The following is a 16,761-nucleotide window of genomic DNA, read 5'->3' as shown; positions in this document are numbered from 1 at the left end:
TTTCCCTTCCAATTCACTCCTTCCCCTTTTGAAGTAATCTTATCACTATCATTTACTTTTTACTTTTGCTAACAACTTTCTACCATAAAGGTTGTGGTATAGTATAGTTGAATCTGTGCAAAGACCCTACAAGAAGAGGAAGAGAGAAGAGAACATCATAGACAACATCAAAGAGCATATAGAGAAAGAAAGACGCAACAAATAATAGAAGAAAATACACAACAAAGAGAAAATCAACAAAACAATATAGAGAATATGACAAATGAAGAGCATGAAGACCAAATAAATGCACTAGAAATGACAAGTGTACAAGAAGAAGAAGAGAGAAGAGAATTTCATAGCCAACATCAAAGAGCATATAGAGAAAGATGTAAGTGACAAAGAATAGAAGAATATGCACAACAAATAGGAAATCAACAGAAAAAAACTAGAGGAAATGACAACTAAGGAGCATGAAGAACAGAGAAAAACAATAGAAGTGACAACCAAAGAACATGATGAACAGAGAAAGGAACTAAAAATAACAAGTGCACAAGAAAAATAAGAAAGAATGAAACGTTATAGAATATCAAAGAGCATATTGACAAAGAAAGGGACACCAAAGACTAGAATAAAATGCACAACAAAGAGAAAATCAACAAAAAAAATCTATAAGAAATTACAACTAAAGAGCATGAAGAATGTACAAAGGAACTAGAAATGACAACCAAAAAAGAGTAGGAAAGGAGAAGAGCATGTCAAAGAGAATACCAGAGAGATTATTGACAAAGAAATACACAACAAAGAATAGAATAAAATTCACAACAAAGAATTCATCAGCACATCAACAATGCTTCATGAAGCCATCACATCAACTCTAGAGGACACAAGTTTTTATGTGGAAACCTTTATGGGGGAAAACCCAAAATTGTTGTTGTTCTTCTTCTTCTTCAATTCATTGCATATATTTGCAAGAAATGACCTACTATAGGAACCCACCCCCATGATATACAAATAACTACTTGTGGTAGGCTACAACTTGGTTGAGGCACCAACCTTGAAAATGTGCAAGAAACTACTCACTATAGGATACAAGGTGTTTGAAGCACTAACGTCAAAGATATATTTTTAAAGAGTGTGAAAACAAATTTATAATGATACACAAAGGGGTATTCATTTAATGAAATTTATAACCATTGCAACAAAACCTCATGATAAAATAAAACAACCTAGAAAACCTACAAGAATAATGTTGTTGAGAATCAAACTTATGTTCTTTTGTATAATTGTTGTAAAATGACTTTTAACTAGAACCCATGAATATATAACCAAGTTGCAGAGTTAAGCATCTTTACCTTTAAGAGTGTTGTTGACACATTATAGAAGAAAAGTCTTGTAAATTGATAGCAATGTAAAGTCAATAATCTTTGAACGACAGATGGAGGTAAATTACACATTGAGCTTCCACCTATAGCATTAATCATTTGAGAAAGGTGGAGAGATGTTGAAAAAAGAGTAAAACCCTGGCTGCAAAGTGACATAGTTAAGGAGAAATTAAAAATGAGAAACACAATGGAGGTGTGGAACCCGAAGCAACAATATTAAAATGAGCCCAAAACCCTAATCGTATAATGACCATCAATTTTTCTGTAAGGCACGTGAATCGTTGGATCCATTACCACAATACGGTAAACATGGCCACAGGAATGTGTTTCTTGGCCCGACTGAGAACAACCTTGAAGCTTAATTATAACATAAATAATTGAAGAACCATACTTTAATAAAAATAAAAATACATTGAATATGTGATGGTAGGAAAAATCCAATAAGTTAATATGTTAAATATACTATGTTACAACAAAAACATGGAATTACCATAAGAAATAAAGTTATGTAGACATGTTGTAGATCAATTATAGAATAAATTTGAAATATTTGATTGTTTGGACCAGAGGTTCATCTTAATTTTAGATAAAATATATCATCACTACTTATGATCACTTTGAAGGTCAAACTATATATATATATATATATATATATATATATATATATATATATATATATATATATATATATATATATATATATATATATATATATATATATATATATATATATATATATATTCACATGACTATTATAACTACAAATAAATCTATATTCATATCTTTTTAAAGAGTGTTAGAAACAAATATATAATTATAAACAAAGGCTTATTCATTTAAATATGAGAAACATGAATAAACAACTAAGGAATAACCAAAGTTTAAATTTGGAATATATGGATATAAACCTAAATGAATAAGTTGTGGGAAAAGAAATAATAATGCCACAAGACTTTCATAAAGGAATTCAGAGATCTTTAGTAAACAAAAGAGTGGAGGACATTATATTGTACAATGGAATGCTTACTAAACAAAGTGATATTATTACTACTAAAAGAAAATATTATTAGAAGTGAGGATATTTACTATTCTCTTGTGCTATGAATGAGGAATAAAGTAGCATTCCTTGTTTCATCTCCTTATAAATGACCTACTAACAAGAAAACAAAAGATCCTATTTGGTCATACTTTGAATACCATCAAGAAAATATACATTAGGAAAAGTTGTTAGTAAATATATCATTCTCCTTAGGATTTGATAAGGTAGTTAAAATGTAAAGGATTTGATTTATTAGAGGTCCTATCAAATGAATTATAAATTAAAATGGCTCAAAACACATGCTTCAACATTTGTTCTATTGCCTCAAAAGATGTTGAATATATACAATTTTCCTTCTCTAACTATCAACAATAATAAGGTTAGGTAACATCATTTTTCCAATGTAACCAAGAAATAATGAATTTTGTTGATTACACTAGTTTTATGAAAAAATTTAATTATAAGTAAAGTTAATACCTAAGAAAACATAACGCCATTTGAAACATTCTTACAATATTGGAGTTTTAGATTTCATTATTGAAACAACTTTTAATCATGAACAAATGACTTTTGGTTCACTAAAATGGTTGTAGGTAGACCTTCCTATTGCTTGTAGAGTAATATGTGAGGTATGACAATGGAATTTTACTCATTTTTACTTAACTTGTTGTAGAATCATGTGATGCTTCATTCATATGCAACTTGTGAAAAATATCATCAACTATTAAATTTTTATTATCACAATGAAATAGATGACATGGATTCTTTTCATATTCATTCTCAGGGTTTTCAATTCCATCCTTTTTATCAAGGCATTATGTTAATAAGTTTCCATAGATAAACTATTATATAAGAGTTTATATGCATTGACATCAAATATATATGCACATTTATGATAAATAGGAGAAATCAAATCAATATTTTAAGATGCAACATTAAATGTCAAAATATAAAAATTCTCATAGATAACATAAAAAATATATGTTCTTCCATTATTCCTATTCGGTGTATATTTATGCCTAACAAGGTATAAAACCTATTCATAATCAGATTGATAACTAATTTCTATAACAACAAAGACGATTTAATTCTATAAAAAATTTGCAAGGCTATTTTTTAGAAATAATTTCCTAAGATATTCCTTCATGATAATCAACAATGTCTTCCTCTCCCATTTTCACTTTTTTGCACTTGCTTCATTGTTGTAAAAATCCTTGGAAGAAGAAGAAGTATAAATCAGTATCCTTGGAACTATATGTAGAATTATCTAATAGAATAGATTCTAACCATTATCCAAATGTATCTTAATTGTCGTGAATAGGAGACTTTTGGCTTACCAAAAGGGTAGCACGTATGTCTTCATCTTGCTTGCAAAGTAATATGTGAGGCATTAAATTGGAGTTTTCCTCCAATTTTCTTAATGTGTTTATAGAATCATGTGATGTCTAACTCACATGAAATCTATGAATAATATCATCATCTATTGAATTTTTATCATCATAATGAAATACCTAATATGTGTCTTTTTCATACCTTTCTTTAGGGTTTTCAATTTTATCCTCATTAGTAAGGCACGATGTTATGATTTTTCATATAAAATGTTTATTAGATAATAATTCATTTTCATTGGCATCCAATAGCTATTCAAATTTATGATTAATACGAGAAATCATATAATTACTATAAACTACATCACTAAATGTCAAAGTATGAAAATCTCCAGTGATAGATTCATCAATTGTGTTTTTCCTCAAAACCTACTCACATGGGTGTATGTTTATGCCTAACAAGGTTTAAATCATATTCATTAAAAGTATAATGATTAATTTCTGGAACAAAAGGAATATTCTACTCTTGAAATTTTGCAAGGATTCTTTTAGAAATATTGTCCTTGGACATTTCTTTTCAATAATCGATAATGTATTCTTCACCCCTTGACTTTTTGTTTCAAATTTTATGTAGTTTTAACTGAGTGTGCACCTACTTCATTTTGTATTTTGATAAATAGGACTATGAAATGGTTTGTTATGATTTTCACAAGGTAATAACAAAATAGGTCTATCATGCTCAAAATATGTAAAATAAAGAAAACACCCTTTTAAATAGACAAGAAATAAAAGAAGAGGACTAAGAAATAAAATTAAAGATTTTGAAGCAAATGATTCAACATATACTTGACCATTTTGCAGTAAGCTAAATATTTTCTTGTAATAAATTATACACGTGTTGATAAGATCTTATTCATGGTTAGGTTATAGAACTATTAGTATTTTCCACTTACAATGGAAAATAAATCTTTCACTTTAATCCTTGACAACACTACTAAAACATATGTTGTTCTTCAGGTTGATCTTGGTTAAGATATTCCCTTAGAAATTTAATAAGAAGAAAGTGTATTAAATATATATAAATGAAATTATCACATACATGAAAACAATAAACTCATCATGTAAATCTAATAACTTAGAATGACAACCATGACCTTTTTAAAATTTGATGTGGGATAAATGTATTTATCATAATAGATAGGTGATAAAACACATATGAGCTAGATTAGATTAATATATTATTTTTCAACCATATTAATGCTTTTAGGGTGGAATATTTAGAGGAATTAGCAGAATGGAGGAAGATGGAAGAGTAGAGGAGATAGGAAGAACAATGTTGCTCATGCTCTAGACGAAATTTCAAACTGGTTCTAAATCATTGTACCTGGATTCCATAGAGGCTAGAGTCCACTTCTAGCGAGTCACCATCACATATTTTTTGGATTTGATCGCATAATACTAAGCTTGGCACTGATACGTGACCAAGAGACATCAATTGGAAGTGGCTGAGCTAGTATTTCCCCAAACTCAAGTATGATAGTTTTTTGTCTTGATAGGTTGTCTAGTTGGCTCTACCCTATTTTGTCTTATATGTGTATGAGTGTATTGTAATATTATTGGTAATTAATTTGTAAGTGGAATTCCAAGTGTCAATCTTGGAATGTGAAAAGACACAATGTGATGTAATGAGTTATTTTGTAACGAAGTTGAAGAGTCATGACAGAAGTCCAAGAGTCACAAAGGCAAGTTGAAGAGTCACCCCCACTTGTTATAAATATAACCTCATAACTCATGTAAAGGGATTTTGGGAGCCAAGCATTTGGCTAGGCTTAGGCTTAAAATTAGGAGCTTGTGATTTTGTTAAAGCCTTGGCTTCTCCGTAGCATAGAGGGAGTAAATTTCTTTGGAGGAGCAGGTGATGTTGACCTCACATTCCACTTTTGGGGATAGTGGTTCATCAATGGTGCACGTATGATTGCAACTTTCACTTACTAAAAAGCTCAAACCTAACATGTTTTCATGCATATGTTGTAAATTCAACATGACTATTCTCGTTATGTTTGTAATGTATTTTATTTAACTTATTTTGATGCTTATAAACTATTTCGTGTGCATTAGTAAAAATCTTGTTGAATGTGTGTTGTTGTTTAACTCGTCATTGTTAACTTGTGAGCTATTTTTCTTATTAGTTTGTGATGTCATTTATGCTTGTGCGTTCCTTTCAAGCTATGTACTATTACAGGGTTTTAGGCGGCTCACTCATTTTCCCTTTTGTGTGGCAGAACCTTCATGCATTGCACTTGACTCTCTGTAGGGTCACACACTTGTTCTCACCAAAGTCACTATACATCACTCTATGTGTTATTGCAGCCAAGGCACATTTTTAAAACCAATTGCATCAGCAATCAGTCTATATTCCTGATGGGACTCCTACACCAAATGGTGTGAGGTCTAATTGGTACTTCATATCAGGTAAATCCTGTGAATGTTGGTGGGTCCAACACCGTCAACACTAGCATATGCCTTAAATTTATATCTTCTGAAGGAAATTCACAGTAACTGGATAGAACAGTCAGAACTTCATTACTTCCCATAAAAATATTAATATAGTTCAAATATTTGTATAAGTAGGACAATAAGAGATGCACCTAGTAGTGAATCAATCACTCTGAATATGAAAGCAATTTGTATTTGTAATTTAATTCTTTCAATACAAATTCACTTTTCGGTGTGTTGATTAGATATCATGTTGATTTTACTTTAACCAATACCTCCTCTAAAGAGGTAGGCCTCCCTCCTTAGCTAGGAATTTTCTATGCGTTGTAGTGTAGTTATAGTTTTATTTTGTATTTTGTTATTTCCAGTAATTCCTCTATATATCATATCATTGTAACTCTGATTCTTTTATTCACACAATGATGCAACTCTAACATTTTGTTTAGGTATTTACACATTGCTACAACTCTTGAACATATACATAGCTCAATTTTTCTAGTACCACCATAATGGCATCGTGTTGTTTGGATGTATTTGGAAATCCCTTGATGAATTCCATGGATATGATTTCCCATTTCCACTCAAGGATTGGAAGTGGTTGTAATACCGCTGGATGTCTGCATTTGACTTTGATTTGTTGGAATTCTAGGCTTCTAGAAATATAATTAGTGATTTCCTTCTATATTCCTAGCCAATAATATAAATTATTTATGGTTATAATTTTCTAGTAACGAAGATTACCCAAATAAGGTATTTTTTGAAACTCATCCATTATGAGTATTTTCAAGTTGATTGCACAAGGTACATACCATCTATATTTGAACAAAAAGTACCATCAATAGTCAACTTGTAATTATTTCTTATTGTTCCCTTTGGTTCTTTTTGTAATCATTCATTCACATACTGGAAATCCTCATCATGTAGTAATGCTTCTTTAGTCTTTTCATTATTGTGAATGTCATGAGTGTTCATGGCTTGCAAGTGAACTACTTGTATACTTCTACTAATTTCATCTACTACAAGCTTTTCCTTCCCCTTAACAAGCTTGATTTCAAAATCAAATTCTCCAATCAAATCCAACCATCCATCTTGCCTAGCATTTAACTTAGTCTTATCAAACAAGTATCTTAATCCTCCATGATCTGACATCAACACAAAATTTCTACCAAGCAAGTAGTGCCTCCACATCTTTAGTGCATGCACAATTTCCTCAAGTTGCAAGTCATGATTCACATAGTTACTCTCATGCTTTGTGAGTTTCCTTTATTCTTAGAAGATTACATGTCATTCTTGCATCTTCATGGGCCAGTACGATTAAAATAGTGATTAAACATTGATTAAGCATCTTAATTAAGAATATTATTAATTAATCTCGTTCATACCATTCATCATGTTTTATGTAAAAACACATTATTCTAATTATTCTAGTTATTTCATCAATTCAATGAAATATCTAATAAACCACGATGAATTCCTTGCACATCTTTCAATTTGTTTCAACTTTTCCATGGGGAAATGAATATGAATTAACTAAGAATGAAGACACACATACTCATAACTATACAAGAATTTTTGTTATCCATCTATCACGCATTGTTAATCCTTTGAGAGCAAAATTGAGCTAGTATATTCAAAATCCATTGTTGTCAACTAAGAAAGCATAATGCATAGTTTCTCATATCAATCATGAACTAAATATTGAACAACATGGTTAAGACACTAATAAAAAATCATAGACACACAAGATATCATACTTGTCATAAGCATAACATTGAACATCATGGTTCATGATTCAAATATGAAATTGTAATATACTTATCTATATGTATTGAACTAGCTAGAAAGTGGAGGAGCTATTTCCACTCTCCACCCAACCATAGGCTAGATACACAATAGTTGTCATGCATTTGACCGCCTTTGCACTGGATCCATTATTTGAGGAAATATTCATTTAAGGAATTCACACCAAATTCTTGGTTTAACACTCAGAATATGGAGCCCACTACTCAGGTGATTTATCAACTTCCCTCTAATAGTCAGTGTTGAGGTGGTTTATTAGTTGTACCGAAAATAAGAACCAGGGAATTTTATGAGTTGCTCTTAGCACTAAACACCATAGTGTCCCACTCTTTCCTTCGAGTTCATTTATAGGGATTCACCCAAGGTTTAGATGGGGTATTTCTTAGTCTCAAGAGTTGAAATCCATTGTCCAAGTTGTTTATCAACTGTCTTTTCATAGAAAGCACCATAGGGATCTAATGTCCACTTTCTAAGTGGTTTATTGGCTACATAGAAAGCACCATAATGACTTATAATTTCCTATCAATGTGGTTTATCAACTATACAAAAACAACCATAGTGATTTAGTCATCCATTGAGCCTCTAGCACTAACCACACAATCTTAAACAAAATAATCTAGTGGGATCACACACAGTTAACTAGGTATTCACACAAAATTCTCATGGGTATAACTCATACTTAGGGCTCTACATACTAGCTGAGACACAACTTTGTCTTCTATGATCAACAATGAAATCCCTCAAAAACCGACAAACCAAATAACTAGCAAACCTGTGAACCAACCAACGAGAGCCAACTTAGAGCCAATATACCATTCCTCCTAAGAGAGCCCACTCCCTCTTCAGTTGTGCATTTATATGTTTTGTGCTAGTGCCCGTTTGTGTGTTTGAGAGGTTGTTGTCCTATATCCTCGATGGAATAGGGGGAAAAGTGCATTGTGTTTTCCTCCATTGCCTTTAATCACGTCTTATAAATTAACTATCAATAAGTAGCTCAACCAGGTAGGAAATAAATGGCTCACTAACTTTAGTGTTTAAGCTCAAGGCTGATTTCATGGCTTTCCAATCAAGCAAGCTCCATCAAATTTTGGGATTTGAAAGGTCATCCTCCCCTTTAATAGACAATTAAAATTAAATATTTAAATCACAATATATCATCTAGTAATGGCTCATATGCCCATTCTAACATTATAGTCAAATTTAGAAAAATGAGCGTAAATGTGACGGTTGTCACATTAAATAGGTTGTGATAATATTAGTTATTAATTTTCTTATGTTTTTAGATTATTTTTTCGTTTCCTTTTCTTGCCTCATAATATTTTGTGTTGTCATAAGTTTAGAGTCACTTTAAAAAGAGGTTGGTATTTCTCTTAGGAGTGATCATGACTAAGGCAATATTGTCAGTTACTTGAACTTCTAACATCATAAATTATCTCTCATCTTCATTGAGGGGTCCTTCCTAGTGACTTATTATTAACCTTTTTCTATGGATATTAGGATCCATATCATAGAACCCTCTAGTAAACATAGACTTTATAAATGGTATATGCATATATCACACCCAAATCACAAAAATGTCCAAATAAAATTAGTATGACACCACTATGACTTATAAATCATCCTAGATATTTTAATACCTAGTTCATGAGACAATGCTTTATTAATATTTTTGTACTTTTTAATGACTTGATAAACAATAAACAAACGAACAAATTTTTTTTTGACTAATGTTATATGAAAAATACAAAGAGATGTAACACATGATTTACCCTAATATGACCAATTTTTTATTTTATTTTATTATATTAATTAATTTTAAAATTGATTAAATAATTTACTATACAATTTCTTAAATTAAATTTATATTTGTATTATATAAAATAACTTATAAAACATAAAATTTTAAACCTAGTACCTGTTGCTCATCTTAATTATAGTTTAATGAAACAAAAAGGTAATAAATACAAAGATTTCATTACGAAAATAAAATAACTAATAAAATATTATATTGTTGAATGTCATCACCAAAAATTAAAAAAATATGATTAACTAATATTGTTTATATTAAAATACATATATCTATATATGTATGTGTTTTATGTTTATTAATATATATAATTATTTATAATTAAATTTATTAAAGTATGTTTCTAATATAATAACAAGTGGCCTTAAATTGAAAATGTTGTGAAAAATTATAATTCATGAAAATAGAAATAATAGAAAAAGAAAAAGAAAAAAACTAAATGAAATGAAAAGGAAATAAAACAAGCCTGTAGAGGTTTGGCCTCGTGGCCAGTGGACAATCTGTTAAGTCATCCCTTCTGCTTTGCAGGTCACGAGTTCAAGTCTCATCTTACTTGAGGGCCGTTCTTGCAGGTTGGGCGGTTCCTCCTAGACGTGAGTACGATACCACTGCCATTGCCGATTATGCTAGTCAACATAAAACAAAAAGGAAATAAAACAAAAACAAAAGATTAGTAACTAATAGAAATGGAAGTTACTAAAAAACCCATAATAAGACCTCAACCAATCACCTTACAAATAAATAGATAAAAATTGAATTACTAATGTTAAACTATGGATAATCATCGTAATTTTTTGTCAAAGACAAACTAATTTTTTTGTCAAAGATGAACTAATACCTAGTTAAACTAAAAACTGAATGGATTATACCATGTCTATGTTAAGTATAACAAAGTCTGCCATCCATCTGTACACTAGTATAATAAATTGATAAAAATTGAATTACTAATGTTAAACTATGGATAATCATAATAATTTTTTTGTGAAAGACAAACTAATACCTAGTTAAAGGAAAAACTGAATGAATTATACCATGTCTGTGCTAAGTATAACAAAATCTGCCATCCATCTCGACACTTGTATAATAAATCTCGCCATCCATCTTGACACTTTTTAAATATTTTTTATTTTTCCTGGTCATCGATGTAATTTGAATCATCAAGTCATGGGAAAACCTATGTGTTGAGATTAGATATTTACTATTAAAATTGTTTATGGAAAATATTAACTACCGTGCTTTACGTTGTTTTGTGTTGTAGAGCATGCAGTTTGCCCAGCAAAATGTTTCATTTTAGTGAAATCCCTTCATGATGTTCACACACGAGTCAATTGTCAGCCACACAATACAATGTGCATCATGGTGGGCCCGGCCTTATAATACACACGTCTACGACACGTATCTCATAGACCATAGCGTGGAGAACAGTTTGACTTCACGGGAAGAAAGAAGAAGTGGATGGGAAGTGTTGCAAATAAAAGGAAGTAGCACATAAATCCATTTTTTCATCGTTTATTTGAAGTCAAATGAAGTCATGTGGGAAAATTTGTTTTAGGGTTTATGGGACCTCTTCATTTCTGGGTCCAAAGAGTTCTAATTTTAATAGGGTTTGCGGGACCGCTTAATTCTGGGTCCACAGAGTTACGGAGTTTTAGCCATATATATACGGTAACCCTTTCTTTTTCAACGATAACATACATTCATTCTTTCAAAAAAAAAATTGTCTCAGAAGGAGAGCAAAACTCATTTTTAGAATATATCAACACCAGGAATTCAAAAGAAACATGTTGACTCCTTACTCTTGGGAAATACTATCTGCAACAACCTCCTCACAAAGATATCCAAGAGTTTCTATAGTGGCCTGTTTGGGATGTGTGGGTGGTTCCATTTGTGGGCCACCCATGTTAAGTAATAATGTCCTTCTGAGCTATGGCAATTAGCTTTAAGGTAACTCAATGCCAACAATCTTTGCTATAACCTTTGATGAAGTAGATTGATCATCTAGAATAGGTGAAGAAATATTTTGTAGTAAGAATACCTTGGTCTGATTCTTCACAGCTCCATCCAGGGATATCCATCTATGTAATGTGCATTGATCTTTCAGGATTTCGGCTCTCACATCTGAAATTCATGTTTTCCTTCAAGGACATGTTTGACATTTGTAATTCATCTTTTTATTTTACTCTCAAAATGAAAGTAGAAGTAAAAACTCAGTTTGTTCAGAAATTGAAATTAAGGTACCTCAACCAGATTCCTTTGAAATGCATACTCATAAAAACTCACAGTTTGTTCAGAACTTAAAATTAAGATACCTCAACCAAATTCCTTTGAAACGCATACTCTTAAATACTGAAAGTGCCTAGATTCAAGAATATTTGCATACATTTTACGTCGATTAAAACAATATCAGAGAGTAAGTTAAAGAGAATTCATAGATATATATTTTGCCGAAAAAGCATTGTCCTTGAATTTCCAATGGTAATAATTTCATATCAATTGAAATAGCTCATATTAAGCATGAAGAAATTGCACAAATCCCACTATACAAAGAAAAATTTCTTATTAAGTACAACATGGAAGTTCACCATGATAAATCAGGAAAGATAAAGACAACCCTTAAAATTGACCACTAAATGTCAAGGAATAAAAAAACTAATAATTACTATATTCCATTTGAATCAATCAGACAGACTAGAAAAGTAGATTAATGGCATGCTTGGGATTCAAATCAAATCAAATTATTAATGCAAAGGAAAGCATGATTCAAATCAAATTATTAATGCATTGAAAAAATTTATTTTGTATCTGCATTCTTGATTTGAAGCAATCCTAAACATAAATGCAATGGATAAATGATATTTAACCTATCAAATTAATAAGCGGAAAGACATGGAAGATAAGAAGGTGAAAATGTAGATGCTAATATTTGATCATCTTGGCTAATGCATCTGGGTTGAGCTTAGAAACAAAATGTGCTTTCTTGTAGATGTAATAGAAGAAGGATTATTAATCACTTTGTCCATTTAGAAAGTGGTATAAAAAGTGGCAGAAGTAATGATAATTTTTTCTTGTTATGCAATATTGGCATTCCCATTACTTATTTAAAACCAACCTTTGATGCTTTTGTAAACACAAAAAAACACCCCAAGGTGGATGTTTCAGTTGTTGATAAAACACCAATACTGAGAGTTTTCTTTCATAATCATGAATGTAGTTTAAGCTCTCTTAGAGGCCTGCTAATAGGAAGGACTTGGGCAAGAATTTCATAATCTTGCTGCCAAGCAATGGAAGAGATGAAAAGTTAGCAGAGGTAGGAATTAAATTCGGAGATTCTCTCAACCAAACAACTACATGAATTTCTGAACCTTTTGGACACAATCAACTTGAAACAACTTGATGCACAATCATGCGAACCTATTCGATAGTCTCCTTAATTAGTTGATCATCACATGACAAGAATTCATCAATAAATTCATTGTAAAATGAATATTGTTGCAACAATGGTACGAAATTTCAACCCAATGTATTAGCCAAGTCACCTAGACCCCAACTGTAACCTTTGTTACTTTCTCATCCCTACATTAACATGAATTAAATATAAACATCTATCAAAATTATGATAATGAATATTAGGTAAACATAACGAGCATTGAAACCCTTATTTCTAATTTTGATAGCCTTGGAAACTTTAGAAACAAAACCTTGAACTATACTAACTTTTCCTAAAAGTCTCAACCCCGCAACATTAAAAATCTCATTCCTTCACAAATGTATGTCTTTTATTTCAAACCTCCAAGAATTATTGTTGTTAAATGTATTTTCTTTTTGCAAATTCTTCTTGTGTGAGATGAATTATTACAATTCCTAATTATTTTTAGGACAAAGGAGAGTATGAATGAAAAATGAAATCCTTCACATAAGGATATTTTTCCGTAGCAATAAGACATGAAAATATTATGAACATCACATAAATAACAACCATAATAACGATCCAAAAAGGACCTACGAGGCACAACATTGAAACTACCATAACATCAATCCAAAAAAGATCCACATGGCACAAAATTGAAAGTACTTGCAATGTTAGTAAGGGAGGGATAAATCACAACATCCTTGGACCCCATAGAATCTAGTGGGATCAATTATATAGTAGTTAATGGTGGTCCTCTATGTTTTCTTGGCCCTAAATTTTCCCTCTTAGAAATTTTGATTTTTACTTTTGTGCTCAAGTTGGCCCAATAATAAGTGTTATTATATGAGTATATTTTCATTGATCAAATGGTGTTTCAATGTATGCAACTCTCTCTTCTCCTTGGGAATTCCTAGAGTGGCATTTCCGAGGAGTTTCGCTCCTACTCTGGCTAAATATTGGGTGGTTCTTAGTGAAAGAATAAAAACTAATGAAATTTATCCATTTATGCTCAATCAAACTTCATCTCCATAGATATGAACAAATTCTATGTGAAATATTCCTTCAATTGTAAGGCTACAGAGCACTAGATTTCATGCTAATTGATTGAGCTAGTAAATATGACACAAACCATATCAAAGTTCTAGGTTTTTTTTTAATAAAAACAAATTTTATTTAAACACTGTTGCAAGAATTCAACGTCTAATCAAAGATCATGTTGTAAATATATTTGATCTTGTAAATCACAACTCTATTAAATGGCACTTGTATGTCCAAAGGAGATGTGGTCAAGCATATATTAAGCCTCGATAATGACCAATGTTTGTTACAATTAAAATTTGCCTTAGAGTTAACCACATAATTTTTTTAATAGACTTAACTGTGATGTGATCAGAAACCCATCCATTCTTCTAGACCATAATAGCATAACCTTCAGATTCTCACATCTTCCCTTGATGAATAAACTCTACTTGCCTTAAAATACAAAGGAATCCACTGTAAGTTAGATTTCTTTTAATTTTTATAATATATACAATCTTCAGTTATAAGGAAGAAATAAAAAACCTTAGAAAGTAATAGGTAAAAGCTTATGATATTGGATACACCCCTTCACCACAAGGCAACTCTATTAGAATCAAATTAGAGGTACAAAAGATAGTCTACACAAACATCCACACACTATCATCCTCGTGCAGAATGAACACATACATGTTTTTCATATCCATCAAGAACATCAACCCATTCAAGCTGCATTTCCAACTCACCAGACTCGATATTACGTAACCTTAAGCACACATCCAAAATCACATTTCCATCAACATACAGGGTGCAAGTTTCTTTAGACAAATGATTCTACTTTGACGGTACCAACTTGAGAATTGGTCTGACAAATGATGTGCTCTTCAGGAATTTTCAAATACTTACATACTCCCTATAGGTAATTTAAACAGTAAGTTAGGCTCAACCACTAATTTAAATAGCCTATTTTCACCTCAATTTTGCATACATTGAATTGCTAATTATAATTACAAATTAACACGAGTTTAAAAGGAAATTTTCCATTCTACATTATTCTATCATGTTGAAGGTGTTTGAAAAATTCTCTTTGAAAGCCTAAATAGATTCCATTTTTAAATAAGTTTGAAAATTCATGCTTCTATTCCTTTTTGTAATTCATAGAAAGAAAATTAAAGCATGGAACATGATGTTGATGTTCACTATAATATACCCCATTTCATAATATATCAATTTATTTCATCTTCTTTTTTCAATGATGCTTCGACCTTTGTTATAATTGGCATCCAAGGTATTAACTTTTTAAAAGGTGTCAGCTCAAGATATTGGGTTGGCCCAACCCAAAGATAATGGAATCCTACATAGGAATCTTACATCCAATATATCGTAGAAATATTTTGTCCATTAGACAACTACTATTGTGTATAGCTATTAACATGAAAAGGAGTCACAAATTCTTAACTTTGTGGCAGTCATAATTTCCAAATAAAGGGAGACCTCTGGACAAGGTGGAATGATTCTCTGCTTTCTTATTAGCAACGAAAAGCAACAAAAATGTTCTATGAGATGGAAATAATTGTAAGAACCACCAAACATAAAAATATGATAGACAAAACTTACCTTAGATGTAATCTCATATAAAGCTAGGTATGCATTAGTTTCCAACTCTGTGGTGTGTGCAACCAAGAAACTACAGATAGCCTGTAAAGTCACCCACCCAACAATTACTAATGATTAAATTAAAATTGTAGAAGCCCTATTTCAAAATATACATGCATTTTTACATAAATATATACATAGTTGACATAAAAATATTTTATTTATGGACCACATTGTCCACTTTGAAATGTTTCATTGTTATTCATATATTTTTAAATATACTTCAATAATGAAAAATTACTTGACACTACATAGTGAAATATTTTATTTATAATTCACAATGAAATTTTTTATCATTATTAATATTTTTTAAATGCCACATACTAACCTTATATCAAGAATTGAATTAATTACACATTTCCCAATAAAGTTTTTATTTTCATTTGTTTTTTGTCTTTGAACATTGGAATGTTTTATTACATTGTCAACATTAAAATATATTTTTCTCTCTATACATGTATATGAAATTGATATTGAAATAAATTAATTAACATGGATATTTAAATAGTTTAGTTTAGTCATGTATTGAAATGTTTTTGAAAAATAAAGAATGCCGCATCTTCCTCTCAAAAGTAAAAAAATAAGATTATTTTTTTTATTTACCTTTTTTTATAGAAAGCTAATATAAAATTATGTTGATTCACATGGACATAAAATTATATTATTTATGGTTGAGATTGATATTAAGACGTGTTGTTCATACGGGGTTGCAATATCAACCAGCAACAAGAATGAGAGTGTTATCATTGACATTGTACTATAATTAAAAATAACAACAAATATATATTCCGTTTTATTTTCCATTATAATTGAAGTTGTTTTTTACTTATTGAATATTTCAGTTT

The sequence above is a fragment of the Pinus tabuliformis genome, chromosome 1_2 (assembly GCF_031772625.1).
Source record: "Pinus tabuliformis cultivar Carrire ecotype Pingquan chromosome 1_2, CPIR1, whole genome shotgun sequence".
NCBI classification, from domain to species: Eukaryota; Viridiplantae; Streptophyta; class Pinopsida; order Pinales; family Pinaceae; genus Pinus; species Pinus tabuliformis.
This window is presented reverse-complemented; position numbering follows the sequence as displayed.